Here is a 13,849-nt window from a genome sequence, read left to right as displayed (position 1 = left end):
AGCAGCGAGTATAATAACCTGCTGTTGAGAAGCCTTGAGACTACATGGAGATGGGGAGAGCCTCTGAGCCCGCTTCACGGCCAGGCCGCTGGGCCTCGGGATGAGACCAGCCAGCCGCCAGCTGAGTACCACAGCCAACAGCACCTGGGGCAGAATCCTCCAGCTGAGCTTGGACAAAATCACTAAACAGAATAAGATGGCTGTGATTTCAAACCACTAAATTTTGAAGCAATATGTTATACACAACAAACACTGCAAATAGGCAGATTGAAGCAAAATACACTAAGCAAAGGAAGGACTCTATTAAATTAAATTCAGCTTAAGGCAATCCATGTAACATGAGTCCTTGCTATCCAACGGCAACCTAATTTATGCAAACAAAATGAAACTATTTTTTTTAAAGATTTATTTATTGTATTTGAAAGGAGGGAGAGGCAGAGGCAGAGAGAGAAGTCTTCCATCCACTGGTTCACTCCCTGAATGGCAGCAAAGGCTAGGGCTGGGCCAGGTGGAAGGCAGAAGCCAGGAGCTTCTTGCAGGTCTCCCACGTGGGTGCAGAGACCCAAGCACTTGGGCCGTTCTTCGCTGCTTACCCAGGCACATTAGCAGGGAGCTGGATTAGAAGTGCAGCAGCCAGCGTCCATATTTGTAGCTTGACCCACTATGCCACTGTAACCAATAGCTGAATCTCAGCCAATCACAGGCTGCCAAGCCATCCAGCCCATGCCCACAGGGCATGTACCTCCAAGTCTCTTTTCTATCAAAAATACTCTCTTCCCATAATCCAGGGCTCTCAGGATCTCTGCTGCCTAATTCATGAATTGTTCTTTGCTCAAATAAACTTTGATGAATTTGTCTAAACCTTTTCTTTTTAGCAATTCTAACAGTAAAAAGAAAGCTTTGAGGGTAAAAGACCTTTAAGTCAGTGAAGTGTGTACTTAAAAAAATAAATGAGTCATAAACACTCATGTGAATGTTTATATCTCCTTGGCACGAGTGAGACCTTGCAAAGCAAAACACCAAAACCAAGAAAGAGCCAAAATAATAGGTCTAAATACACAAAAATTCAGAGTTGGTGAATGTTTTAGTCTATTTCTTATTGTTATAACAAAGTCCATGAGGCTGGGTAACAGATAAAGAAAAGGGGCGTGGTTAGCAGACCATTTTGGCAGCTGAATGTCCAAGACTGGTTTGGCCTTTGGTGAGGGCCTCTGGCTGCGTCACAGCATGGCAGACAGCATCGTGGTGAGAGGGAGAGAGCAGCGACCTGGTGAGACAGGGAGCAGGGGGGCGGGGGGGGGGGAGCGGGAGGCCAGGCTTGCTCTCATAGCAACTACTGGATCGCCCAGAACTACATCAGGCCCCTCCAGACCAGCACCCACGGTGACCCCATAAGGCCACCTCAGCACTGGGGAGTGTGCTGCTAGCACACAGACCTTTAGGGGAACACACTCAAAACATGGAGTTTCCAATATCTGAGCCACAAGCGTATCCAAGCTATAGCATTCCAAAGCAGACGTCCAAAATGCTCTGCCACAGGTACAAGCAAGAGCTTAAAATAAAGATACGGTCAAAATGCACACATGCCCATGCGCTTGGAAAAAGTGTCAGTGTGAGCCTGTGTCCAACAGCAAAGCCTTCACAGAGGTAGTGCACGCAATGCTGACTTGACTCCCTCCTCCCAAGGATCACTTTCCTACTCCTGCTCTAACAAGCCTCCACAAAGCTAGACGCTTAGATGACACAAATGTATTATCTTCTCTCTTGCTTTTCTTTAAAGTTTGCTTTCATCTACTTGAAAAGAGAGGGGGGGGAGAGAGAGAGAGAGAGAGATCTTCCATCTGATGGTTCACTCCCTACATGTTTGCAAAAGCCAAGGCTGGGCCAGGCTGAAGCCAGGAGTCCAGAACACCATGGGGTCTCCCACTCAGGTGGCAGGGGCCCAATCAGTTGAATCATCGCCTGCTGCCTCCTAGGCGCGTTGGCAGGGAGCTGGACTACAAGCAGAGGCTCCAGGACCCGGACTGGGATGCAGGTGTCCCAAGCGTGGCTTCCCATGCGCTGCCACAGTGCCTGCCCCTCAATCTGCTATCTCAGAAGTACCAGTGGGTCAGCAGGTGCATGCCTCCTGCAGTTCTAGGGGAGAATGGCTTTCCTTGCCCTTTCCAGCTTCCAAGGGTCGTCCACGTACCTCGACCAGTTCCCCCTTAGAACTACACTGTGCGGCGGGATCATCTCCCCACGAGACCCCCAGTGGAATCTCGTGTGGAAAGTCCCTTTCACCCTGCAAGGTCATGTGTTTCCAGATGCTAGAATTCCAGTCCTCCAGCAGCTCCACAAACAGGGTTCTGGCTGCTAGGACTCCGGGGCTAACTCACAGGCAGTGCTTCTGCCCAAAGCTAAGTCACTCGGGGCCCCAGGCAGGGGCCCACTTCTTGAAAAACAAACAAAATGTGTCAAAATTATTTTTCCCCCATTTCTAAAGTGGAGAAAGAGTAAAGCTCTTTATTTTTTTTTTTTAAGAATCATATCTCCACTATTTCCACTTCGTAAAAATTCGTTGGAGATACATTTTACATTCTGAAGACGTTGTCCTCAAGAACTTGATGCAGTCAGACCTAGTCCACGGGGGAGCAGAGCCCAGACAGTGGACCGAGCCACCTCGGGAAAGGCAGCGGCTGCAAACCTAATAATTGGCGTTAGGAGAACTGTTCTCCACTTTGTCCCCTCTTGTCCTCACTTCCTGGGGGAGGAAACAGAGTCTGTGTTTGACGCTTGGCGTCGTCAGACGTGCACGGATGTTCAACTGCAGGCACACACGGACCCCCTGACACATGAGCTGCACGCAAGGCCTGGCCACAGGCACCCACGGGCTGAACGCAAGGCCTGGCCACAGGCACCCACGGGCTGAATGCAAGGCCCGGCCACAGGCACCCACGGGCTGCACGCAAGGCCTGGCCACAGGCACCCAGCACTTTCCAAAGCCCAAGTCTCCTCGCACACTTCCGACCTGCTCCAGGCTGGGGAGCTGGGTCCCACGAACTGGGGGTGCAGGAGCCAGGCCCGCAGCGGGCCCGCCCAGAGCCCCGAATTTCCCCTTCCTCAGGCCCTTCGCTCTCGGCGGCCTGCGGGTCACGTAATGAGGTGGCGGCACGGGGCAGCGCACTGGGCCACGCCGACGCTCCTGGCCCGCGATTTTTCCCGCCTACAAGGCTCTCGCCTTGTAAGCGGGAGAACGTAAGCCTGTGGCTCAGCCAGTTGTCCGTCCCTAACACCCAGAAGGGACAGGGCTTCTGCGGCGGGAGGCAGGGCCGCGCCTGGAAACTGCCGGGGAAATGAGAGCCGCAGCCAGGCCTCTGCCGACCGCATTCGCGAATTCTTAAAGGGAACGCTCCCTGGGCTCCGCGGGGCGGAGGCCATTTTAGCTCTCTGGTGTGTTAACGAGCGACCCCTGGCGGTTCCGCGGGCGATAACAGCTTCTCTCAGAGACGATTTCGCGCCGCTCCAGTAGGGGTCAGTGGTGAGGAGGCGCCAAGCCTTTGGGCATCTTGGCTCAAACCGTTGATTTTTAGCCCTAAAGAGAAGTAAAACTGGAGACAAACATGGAAAAACTGTACGAAACAGCCTGTAACAGGGTGCAGTAATATCTCATCCATTTTTGGTTCACGCGTTATTAAATTGTTGAACAGGGAATGAATCCCCCCTAACAAATTTTTCTTAATTTTATCCTACTAATACTAATTATTTCTCCCTCAGCAATCTAAAATTTTAGATGGAGAGGGAGCAAAAGAGACAGGGTCTCGCTATGTTGCCCAGGCTGGAGTGCAGTGGCTATTCACAGGCGCGATCCCACTACTGATCAGCACGGGAGTTTTGACCTGCTCCGTTTCCGACCTGGGCCGGTTCACCCCTCCTTAGGCAACCTGGTGGTCCCCCGCTCCCGGGAGGTCACCATATTGATGCCGAACTTAGTGCGGACACCCGATCGGCATAGCGCACGACAGCCCAGAACTCCTGGACTCAAGCGATCCTCCGGCCTCAGCCTCCCGAGTAGCTGGGACTACAGGCGCGCGCCACCGCGCCCGGCGAGCCTCGGCAGCGCCGAGAGCATACTAAAGGCTGAGGCCCGGTGACGTCACCGGGGGCGGGGCGGGCCGAGCTGGGCCCCGCCCCGCGGGAGGCGGTCTCTAGGCGGAGGCAGTGCGCCTGCGTCGCGGGGTTCCGCCCGAGGAGGGGCTCTGGGTGCAGGGTTGCGGCCACGGGTGCCGCTGTGTTGCTGCAGACTCTGCTGTGTTCTGATGTCGCCGACGCTGGCCGGTGGAAGATGAAGCCTGTAGAACACGCAGCGAGAGAACAATGCGAAAGGCAGTCCTTGGTCCCTCAGCATTGCTATGCTCCAACAGCCCTTGTTAAATGCGTGCTGCGTGTTTGCGGGTGTCTTCCTGTCAATCTCCCGCTATTAAGGTCCGCACAGCCATGGCAGGTGGCCACGCTGTACCAGAGAGAGTGGCGCCTTGGAGCAGAGGTCGGGGGTCCGCACAAGGGCCCGGGCCCAGCTCGGCCCTGCTTTCCACGCCCCGGCGCGCTCACGGGGGACAGAGAGCCAGCGCCTGCGCAGGTGGGTGCAGGAGCTTGCGGGAACCTGCAGTCTGTTGGTGTCGGGGGAGGTGGGTGGGGCCGAGCCTAGGTTAGGCAGGACTTACGAACAGGAAAGAGTTTGCAACCAGGACAGGCGTGCAGCATCGGGCTTCTATTTGTCCCCCAAGCCCTCTCTCCTAAGGAGCGCAAACACCCCCTCCGCTTCTCTCCTGGCCGCAGACGACGGAGCCCCGTCCCTGCCAGGGGAAGAGACGAGAACCGGCACCTGTGCCCGGTGGCCGCTCCCCAACTCAAACTCCCTGCGTCGGGCTCTTCCGCCCATCTCCCTCCTCGCTGCCCGAAACCACTCCGAGTCTGGATCTGAGAAGCAGACACTGCCCTGACTCTGCCTCTCCGCCCACAGGGAAGCCCCTGAGCTTCCTGACGCAGGGGGCGCAACACACGCCCCCCAGTCTGTCACCCGTGGCCACGATTGTTCCCTGACGCCTCCTCTCCGCTGCCCGCCTCTGCGGGGTCTCCTTGGCCCAGCCCCTATCTGTTCGCTCCTAGCCATCCTGCTCTTTCTTGGAGCTGCCGCAGACACTGCCTGGTGGCTGTCACTGTGCCGCAGCACGGACCAGCTCCCCTGGTCCTGCGGACCTGCCCGGCCTCCTGCGTTCTCACTCTACCAACGCTCTGCGTGCCCCCTTCATCCCTGGGCTGGTTTTCTTCGTTCCAGGCCAAGCGCCTGTTTCTGGCTTATCCAGCATCACTAGGTGATGAAGTGGAGATAGTCAAACGAATAGCAAAATAAATAAATAAATAAAACAAATAAATACTATCTGCGGTAAGTACTAGTGGGACAAAGTACTGAGATAAGTGGCCAAGGGACCTACTTTAGGTAAGCCCTCTTTGGGGAGGTGTCATTTAAACTGGGTGGGGCTGGAAGAATCGGACAACAAATAATATACTTTGATTGCAAGCAACACGGGCTGTGTACGCTAATGAACTTCCCTTAAGGAGCTGAGCGGAACAAAGTAGGGCTGAGCAGAATGGTTGTTGGCCCCGATCTCCCCTTTTAGTACCGAATAGGTTTTTGGATGGGCACACGAGGCCCCGGCTTGAGACTGCATCTCCCGGTTTTCCCTTACAACCGAGCGTGGAATGTGAATGTGAATCATAGGTGCACCTGCATAACTAAAATCCACCCGTGGCCTACTATGTCTGCTGTTCTGCCCCTCTTCACCACCAGATGGCGCCAGTGCAGCCGGGCGGCGCCGCGGCTCTCGCCGGGGCCACGAGGGAGCTCAGGCCGGGCGCGGGGGAACCGGGCCACGGGAGAGCTCCGTGGGTGAGCCACGCTGCCGGCCCGGCCACTCCTCGCTCCCTGAGAACAAGCTTCTGTCACATCGAAACCGCGGGCTGCGGCACTTCGTCACAGCGACGATGTACTCTGCCCCGGGGGTCGGGGGTGGGCGCCTGGAGGACACGCCGGGTCAGCGCCCGGAGTCCTCGCGCTGCCGCCGGGGCCCGAGGGAACACGCGCAGGGCGGGCCCGGGAAGCTGACGCCACTAGGACGCCGCGGTTGCAGACGAACGACAGGAAGGGGCGTCCGCCGGGGCCTGCGGGCAGCCGGGACACCGGCAGAAGCCGAAGAGCAGGGATTTCCGGCCCCGGGAGAGCCGGCGCGGAGCTGGGGCCGCCAAGGGAGGAGGAGACGCGGGGCGGGCGGGGGCGGGCGGGAAGCGGAAGAGGGGCGGGGCCGCCGGGGGCGGGGCCTCCAGGGCGGGCGGGAAGCGGGGCCAATAGGGGTGGAGGGGCGGGGCCGTCGGGGGGCGGGGCCTCGATTAGGATTGGGGGTGCCTCTCCGGGAAGGCGAGAGGCGGGCCCCCAGGGAGCAGCCAACAGAAGAAAAGGCGGAAGGGGGGGAACCTCGGGCCAGGGTTGTGGGGGGAAGTAGATGGGGCACTGGGGGAAGGGGGAGAGGCGTGGCCTTCAAGGGGGCGGGGCCTCCAGGGGCAGGAAGGAGGCGGGGCCGCCAGGCGAGGGAGCGTCAGGGCCGCTAGGGGGCGAGGTGAGCGAATGCCCAGCGGGACCTCGCACCCCAGCCTAGCGGCCCCGCCTCCGGGGCTGGGGCCCCGCCCACTCCGCCGGTGCGGATGCGGGCCGCGGGAGCGTGAGCGAAGCTTGAGGTCTTCATTCTAGGGCCCAGCTCCTAGGGACGGACCCTGGTTCTGCTGGGTTTAGTAGAGGAGCGAGGAGTGAGCGAGAACGACACTGAACGCTAACATACTGCTCCTGAGTGGCAGTACTCTGCGTGGAGGGTATTGATCGGTTAGTCACATATGGCAGGTTTCTAACTGGGAATAAACCCCCACAGCGGGCAGTTAGCCCGTGGCACTGAGTAGGCCTATACCTTTAAATCCAGGGCCCGTTCTCTCATACTGGGCTATGCTTTGACTTCCTTCTGACAATTCTGCCTAAACGTTTTGAAATTTGAGAACGTGGTGGAGCTCCACGGTAGCCTAACTGTTTCTTCCGTCCATCCAGGTTTGATGAGTGACACATTATGGTCTCAACCCAAAACTTCATTCATTAAAATCTCAGTATTTCACAGTCTTTCCTTAACAAGTAGTTGTATCCTCACACCAGAGTGGCAAAAATTCTGGACTGTACTTTGTCAATTTCTAAAAAAATCATTAGAAAGCTTTTATTTATACTTAATTTGAAGGGCAGAGAGGCAGAAACAGAGATCTCCCACCCTCTAGTTTACTCACCAAATGCCTGAAATGGCTGGGATTGGGCTGGGCTGGGCTAAGCCAAGAGCCGGAGGCAGGAACTCAGGAACTCCATCCAGGTCTCCCACGTGGGTGGCAGGAACCCCATTACTGCAGCCATCACTGCTGCCCTGCAGGGTGAACGTTAGCAGGAAGCAAGCGTCAAACGCAGGCCCTCTGCTGTGTGGTGCCAGCCTCGTCACCTCTTCACTAAGCTGAAAGCACACCCAGGGTGCTTCATCAGCTAACACTGAAGGGCGCTCCCTTTGTTTGTGGATTGGTCACATTAGTCAGAATAATTGAAAAACTAATTTGCTTTGCCTGGTTTTCTATTCTGAAGGTTAATTATTTGCCACAGCTAATAATACATTTTTAACAGCCTAGATATTGGTGGGAAAACATCCTTTAACTTGCATACAGCTTTCACTAAGGTGAGAGAGGATCAAGGCAGCTTTCTTTCTTGAAATTATTTGTTTACTCACCCAACAAATAAATATTGAACACCTGCTATGTCCTAAGTGCCCCAAAGTGTCACCTATCAGTATTGGGGATAAATAATAATTCTGAGAATAAAATTATAAACAAGTAAACAATTTCATGATACAAGCAGTATAACTGTTTATAGGTTTGTGCCCATTTATCTTTTTCAAAAAAAAGATTTATCTTTTGAAAGTTTGAGTAACGGAGGGGAGATAGAGATCTTTCATTCCTTGGCTCACTCCCCAAGTGGCTATAATAACTGTGTCTGGGCCTGGCCAAAGCCAGGAGCAGAAACTCATCCTGGTCCCCCACATGACAGGGAGGTTTAAGCACTGTGCCAACCTCTGCTGCCTTCCCAGATGCATAAGCAGGAAGCTGAGCACCAGGACTCATCAGCACTGCGATATGGGATGCCTGTATCATCACAATGCTGGACCCACGAGTACACTGAATCCAAGATAAGTCACAATTTCTGAGCAGAGGAATGACTGGATAAGTGTCTCATCTTGCGTGACCTATGGCCCTGGCCAACGACTCAGATAAAAATCCTAGGGCTTTTCCTATGTGGAGGTGGTGAGGGGAATGGTTTCTTCCCCTTGACCTCCTCCTCTCATCACAAATGCGTGAAAGAAGGTTGAGGCTGCAGCTGGCCTGGTGAGATCCAATGACAGCCCATTTTCACTTCTTTTATTCGGGAAGGGGAAATTTTAAGCTTTCCTGAGTACTTTAAACACAGTTTTCATGTTACTCTGTCGTGACGTTAAGATGTGACCGCTGACTATATTGCCTCACGGGTGCTTGCTAGGGATGCTTTTTAAATCTGTTGGATCACAATTCACAGTGTTAATCATTTTACAAGAGATGGTGTTACATTCTGGTTTCTGTGTATGAGGTGGTATGAAACAGGGGTTCACACTTTTCTCGGAGGTTGTTTGTAGGGCCTGAGTACCCTGAAACCAGCCCTGTCTCTGTCTGTACAGAGTGCTGCAGGCACAGGCTGCTGTGTGCTGTTCAAGTGAAACCCCTCACTGGACGGTGACAAAGCTCTGCTTCATGTTGTGGCATAGCTCATTTCCCAAGGGGGAGCACAGCCTGGGGTGTGGCAGGAAACACAGAGAAGCAAAACCACCACACACCAGTTACAACATTCAAGTTCAAGGGCACAATCTGGAGTATATTGTCTGTTACAAAAGGGCATGTGTGTAATCAAGGCAAATGCTGAGCTATGATTTACTGTTTCAGAAGTAATTAATGCTCTTATACATTAGTATAATGCAAAAAAGAAGAGTGATTTATATGCTTTTGATCATAAGATTTATTAAAATAGTAAGTCCCTTTGGGCAGGTGTTTGGTCTGGCAGTTAAGTCACTGGTTGGGACACAGAATGTCTAGATTTGATGCTTGACGACAGCTCCTGCTTCAAGCTTCTCCCTGGGAGGCAGAGGGTGCTGGCTGGAGCGGTTGGCTTCCTATCTCCAGCGTCAGCCTCAGCCCAGCCCCAGACATCTCCATCTCTTGAGGAGTGAACCAGCAGATGGGAGCTCAATCTCTCTCTCTCTCGTAAAATAACTTTAAAAGTTTTTAAAAATAAAAAACTAAGTCCCTTTTTTCATTTGTACATTCAACCAACTAATTCCGCATCATTAGTCATTAGGGAAATGCAAACAAAACCACAACAAGACACTCTGTTAAACCTGCTAAAATCACTATAACAACAACAAAAACAAAACAGAAAATAACAGATGTTGGCAAGGATGCAGAGAAACTGGAATTCTCTTACTTTGCGGTAGTTACATCAAATGGTGCAGCTGCTATGTAAAACAGTTAATCAGTTTCTCAAAAAGTTAAACATGCAATTACTATATGACCCAGTTTAGATACAGACCCTAACAAGTCAAAAGCGGGGACTAAATGAATACTTGATAAATAATGTACATTGCAGCATTATACACTGCAATTAAAAGGTACAAACAACCCAAATGTACATCAACAGACTAATGGGAAAACAAAACAAGGTGTTTGGGAATATTATCCAGCCATAAAAAAGGAATGAAGTTTTGACGCATGCTACAAATTGGATGAACTCTGAAGACATGCAAAGTGAAATAAGTGAGACACAAAAGGAAAAACATTGCTGAATTCCACTTGCTGCCTCCCAGGTGTGCATTAGCAGGAAGCTGGATAGAGGAACAAAGTCAGAACTGGAACCTAGCCGCTCTGATACGAGATATGGGCATCCCAAGCAGTGTCTTAACCACTGTACCAAATGCCCACCCTTGTTTTTTTTTTATTTCTAAATTTCCTACTTGATTCTATTTTATATCTACTGTGTCTCTGCTGAGACTTTCTATTTTTGGCCAGGAATTCATATTTTTTTTCAATTGCCTTAAATGTGTTAATAATTGCTTATTAAAACATTTTACACTGGCTGCTGTAAAATCTTCGTCAGATTTTTTTTCATTTTGGTGTTGACATTTAAAAAATTTGGGAAGCAAAGAGACATTTAAAAAAATGAGAGACAAAGATAGCTCCCACCCACCAATCCACTCCACAAAAGCTTGCAACAGCAGAGACTGGGCCAGGCTGAAGCCGAGAGCCAGGAACTCACTCCAGGACTCCCTTGTGGGTGGCAGGAATCCACTGCCTCCCAGGTCACAGCAGCAGGAAGCTGGGGTCAACAGCAGAGCCAGGTCCTGATCCCAGGTCCTCTGACACGGGCTGCGGCTTTCCTAACCACTGGGCCGAATGCCCATGCTGGTGCTGCCATCTATGAACTACCTTTTTGCACTCAGTTTGAGATCTTGCCTCGATGAGTGATTGTTGACGATGACCTGGATATTTCTGGTATTTAGGACTCTGGATTGTATTTAACCTCTTATTTTAGCTGGCTTTCTCAACACTGCTCCGACAGGAAAAGCAAAGCACCACCTTGTTCCTGCCAGGTGGAAAGAGCAGTACAGGTTCCTCACTCGGCCTCTGCCGACAGCCTAGGTGGGTGGCTGGGGGCCCCGTGTGGGGAAGGGCTGCCCACTAGGCCACCCCTCTGTGGATTTAACTGACGCCAACAGATTCCATACGGCGATGGAGGGTGGTGCTGAAGGTGAAAGAGTAAAAGGAAGACAAAAACAATGTTTCCAATACACTCGCACGACACTGACGCCAATGGGTGGGCAGCTTCCCTCACACTGACCAATTCTCCAACTCTCTGGGCCCCAGCTGAGTGCCCTACAATTCGATTATGACAGTAACCACTCAGAGTTCAGTAGACTCAAAGGGTGAAGGTTTGGTCCCATAGATTGTCCCCTCACTTCAGACGCCAGTCTCAACCCCAGGTTTTGACCTATAGTTCTGATCGACTGGTTTCAAATCCACAGTTCCCATGACCCCTTCCTGGGGTTTGATCATTTGCTGGAATGGCTCCCAGAACTCAGGGCAGGAGTTCATTTACTTCTACCGGTTTATTATGAAGAATACCCAATACCCAAATGGACACAGGCATGCAGGGTCCATGGAGCTCCTGTATTCTTTCTGGGAGCAGCACTCTTTCAAGGCCGCAGTGTGCTCATCAAGCCCCAAGTTCTTTGAACCTTGTTGTTTCTCATGGAAGCAGCTTTGGTTAGTTAAGTTATTAGTCACTGGGGACCGACTTCATCCTTTGATAACCAACCTCCATCCTCCAAGAGTTGTCTCATTGGCATAAACTCAGGAAAGAGGGTACGTGGTGGGGGTGCTGTGGCGTAGTGGGTAAAGCCACCTCCTGCAGTGCCAGGATCCCATATGGGTGCCAGTTCAAGTCCCAGCTGCTCCACTTCTGATCCAGCTCTCTGCTGTGGCCTGGGAAAACAGCAGAAGACAGCTGAAGTCCTTGGGCCCCTGCACCTGTGTGGGAGACCTGGAAGAAGCTCCTGGCTCCTGGCTTTGGGTTGGCACAGCTCTGGCTGTTGTGGCCATTTGAGGAGTGAACCAGTGGATAGATAGACACCTCTCTCTCTCCCTCTCTGCCTCTGCCTCTCTGTAACTCTGCCTTTAAAATAAATAAGTAAATCTTAAAAAAAAATTCATATAAAAATGGAACTAAAAGATGTTAATTTTTTGTAAAAAAAATTTTGAAATATACGTACATGTTTTTCATAATATACATATTCTATGAACTTTAGGAAGTTCCTTCCAATGGCTGAAAGAGAAACTTGGTGCCATGAACCAGAAACAAAAACCAAATGTATGTCTCTTATTATCTCAGCATGATGGGGGTAACCACGGGAGAGAGGCTGGCTTCCTGTGATCACCCCAACTCTCCACTAAACTTCTTTGACACCACCCCAGCCAGGAGGGAGGACACGAGTGCTGCCACACTGCCAAGTGAGACTCCCCATGTGCTCCTCCAACACCAAGCGCCTGAGTGTGTGTCATTACCATCTGGAGAGGATGGATGTCATTGTTCCCTGCTCCGTCTGGCGAAGGGACAGGTGGTTGGGGCACGTCATTAAGAACCTAGCAAGTGCGGAAGCCTGGGCTGTCCGCCTGGCCTCTGTAGAGGCTGTCTGACTAGAGTGTAGTGGTTATGCTCTAAAAGTTCTTATTTATTTATATATTTGAAAGGCAGTGCAACAGAGACAAGGAAAAGAGAGAGAGAGAGAGAGAGAGAGAGAGATTTTCATGCTAGATTTTCATCCTAGGGCTCACTTCCCAAATGGCTACAAAAGCCAGGTCTAGGCCAGGCTGAAGCCAGGGGCCAGGAGTTCCATCTGGGTCTCCACCATGAACGGCCAGGGTTGGAGCAGCTGGGCCATCTTCCACTGCCTTCCCAGGCACACCAGCAGGAAGGTGCGTGGGACGCAGAGCAGCAGGGACATGCACAGGCACCCTGATAGGAGCTACAGCCATCCCACTGCAACACCACACAGGTCCCTCCAAGAGTTTTCACTACACTTGATCTTAGCCAAAAGGCCGAGAAGCGATTGAAGAGTTTTCTTTCTTCCTAGGTTGTCCCTTTCCTAGTCCTTTGGCTAATGATATCTGGATTGGAAGCGGGGCAACAGAGACTTGAACCAGTGCCCATATGGGATGCTGGCTTCACAGGCTTAACCCACTGTACCACTGCACCACCATGCTGGCTACTTATTGTGTTAACTTTGTGATTGCCCTTCTGTTTAGGGCAAATGATACTGACTGAAAAACTCTTCCAGTGATTCTGTGATATCCCTCTTTCCTTCCCAGTTAAGACACTGTTGCTACATCATGAAGGAGCACATCAAATTGTTCTAAGAACACTATAAAGCAATTCAGGGATAGGTCAAAAGGCCAGGACACAGGCCTTTATGTGTAGTGCTCTTTATAAACTGAAGGGTCGGTACACAGACAGATCCCTGGAAGGATCTGGAACAATCACCCTTGCTCTTCTTTACACATATGCGTCTTTCTCCCCAAAGACTAACTTCTATTGCCACCTGGACTCCAAGCCAGACAGGCTGTGACAAGGCAGAGTCCCTAGTTAGGATGCAGATCCATGGAGGAGAGACAGGTTGCTGCAGTCTTTCTTCAGATCAGATTCTAAATTCACAGGAATAAGAATCTGGTTAGCCAATCAGCAAGATGAGGCTGCTTGTGGTCCAGCTGGTATGCCCAGAGATGTAGGAGGGGACTTCAAAAACTGCATGGAAAATAGAATTTAAAGGATAAGTTTATTTTGCTGCAAAACTTTTGAGATCCATGTGGAGTGTTTCCCTACTATGCTTTTTCCATGAATTTTTTGAAGACTCCTTGCGTATGTTGAAGGATCGCATGGAAAAAACCAGGACAGCCAGGAATCTGCTCCTGCATTCCTGTGGATGGGAGCGGCAGTTGCCAGACAGTGCTAGGGGGTCAGACACACTGGGTAACTTACTCTGCTCCTACCGTCTTTGCCATGCTGTTAGAAGATTTATCCACATCAAAACTGTTAGAAGTTCAGGTCTGTATTCTTTCATTGTCAAGGTTACTACCACATAAGCAGGTTGAACTCATGGCTTATCTT

At 51.5% G+C, this 13,849-nt stretch overlaps 1 long non-coding RNA gene across 1 annotated transcript; it reads left to right on the top strand.

Annotated features, from left to right (window-relative positions):
• Positions 1 to 4,218: 4,218 nt before the first annotated feature.
• LOC138844620 (uncharacterized) lies at positions 4,219 to 5,414 on the top strand. Its single transcript, XR_011380730.1, has 2 exons — positions 4,219 to 4,618; positions 4,819 to 5,414. It is a non-coding gene; the product is annotated as an uncharacterized lncRNA (long non-coding RNA).
• Positions 5,415 to 13,849: the final 8,435 nt, after the last annotated feature.

Source organism: Oryctolagus cuniculus, chromosome 12 (genome assembly GCF_964237555.1).
Source record: "Oryctolagus cuniculus chromosome 12, mOryCun1.1, whole genome shotgun sequence".
Classification (NCBI taxonomy): domain Eukaryota; kingdom Metazoa; phylum Chordata; class Mammalia; order Lagomorpha; family Leporidae; genus Oryctolagus; species Oryctolagus cuniculus.
Note: the sequence above shows the minus strand (reverse complement) of the source record. Positions and strands in the feature narration are given on the sequence as shown.